We start from the raw sequence: 1,155 nt of genomic DNA, 5'->3' as shown, positions 1-1,155 counted from the left end.
GTTATTGGGGCTTTTTGTCCTTCCTTGGGAAGACTGGTGAATCATACGGACCAGTGCGGTAAGCTTTTTCATGAGGACAGTTTTTACAGGCGAATAAGGGACGATTCGTAATCGTGATCCATCGACCATTCTACGCCTCGGACAAGTACGTGTGCTCCATATGTGTGTTATCCCCCAAGTGTCGTGTGTCACTCAATGTTTATAGACAAACGTTAATATATTGTGAAATATTCATCTTTACTGTGATTTCTTTGTTCCCAGGACGAACTGAGTTACGGCGTGTTGAACCATCTATACTATAACTTTGTAACGGTGTAGACTTCAGGTGCTCGTGAAATCGTATTTTTGTAAACCTAACCATATATATATATATCTTTAATTGTATCATCATCTCTAATATATATATATAAACTTATTGTTAACTTGTCTCTGTGTCTCTTCCTCACGTGGTAATTCACCTACACTCACAAATAGCGTGAACACTTGTTCCTGCAATTTTCCACACTTTATATTCAATCCGATTTGTGGAGAATTGCGAATCGCCAGTTCATATAGTTGTGTTGTAAGAAAAACCTATACAGTTGAACGAACGCTGCATTTACAGTTCTGTGCATTTATAGAATGTGTAAAAGTTGCGGCAATTCCATTGGAATGCGTCGGTCGAGAGAGAATTGAATTCGGGACTGTTTTCGCACGAAACGTAATGAAACGTGACTTACGTGAAATCGTGGGTTGCGGAAAAGTGGAGAGAGCAGGCGTGGCCGAGTGGTTAATACGAGATATTCTTGTCGACAATGATGCTCGGTTACGTTATCGGGCCGGGAGCAGATTTAGCAGACAAGAGCCCGGATAGCTCAGTCGGTAGAGCGTTAGGCTTTTAACCTAACGGTCCAGGGTTCGAGTCCCTGTTCGGGCGGTACGCTTTTTCTCTTCGTTTCGCCGACCGTAGTTGCTGGTTGCTAGAACTGAATCGCATTTTACAAAGATTTACGAATGCTTGCCTAACTCGATATGCTAAACAGACGTGTTTGATTGAAAACTTTCAAATGCATATTTTTTCAACGACACTGACCTGGATATTGCATGTAGGCAGAGCAAATAGCAGATTTATTCGGCACACTGTGTACGGTACGTGCGTTGATATTACATTCAGGT

At 41.8% G+C, this 1,155-nt stretch overlaps 1 non-coding gene across 1 annotated transcript; it reads left to right on the top strand.

Annotated features, from left to right (window-relative positions):
- Window positions 1-843: 843 nt before the first annotated feature.
- On the top strand, window positions 844-916 carry TRNAK-UUU (transfer RNA lysine (anticodon UUU)). Its single transcript has one exon. It is a non-coding gene; the product is annotated as a tRNA-Lys (tRNA).
- The last annotated feature ends 239 nt before the right edge of the window (window positions 917-1,155 follow it).

This window comes from Centruroides vittatus, unplaced genomic scaffold (genome assembly GCF_030686945.1).
Source record: "Centruroides vittatus isolate TY-2023 unplaced genomic scaffold, ASM3068694v2 contig_233, whole genome shotgun sequence".
Taxonomy (NCBI): Eukaryota; Metazoa; Arthropoda; class Arachnida; order Scorpiones; family Buthidae; genus Centruroides; species Centruroides vittatus.
The sequence above is the reverse complement of the archived record's forward strand: the minus strand, read 5'-3'. Positions and strand labels throughout refer to the sequence as shown.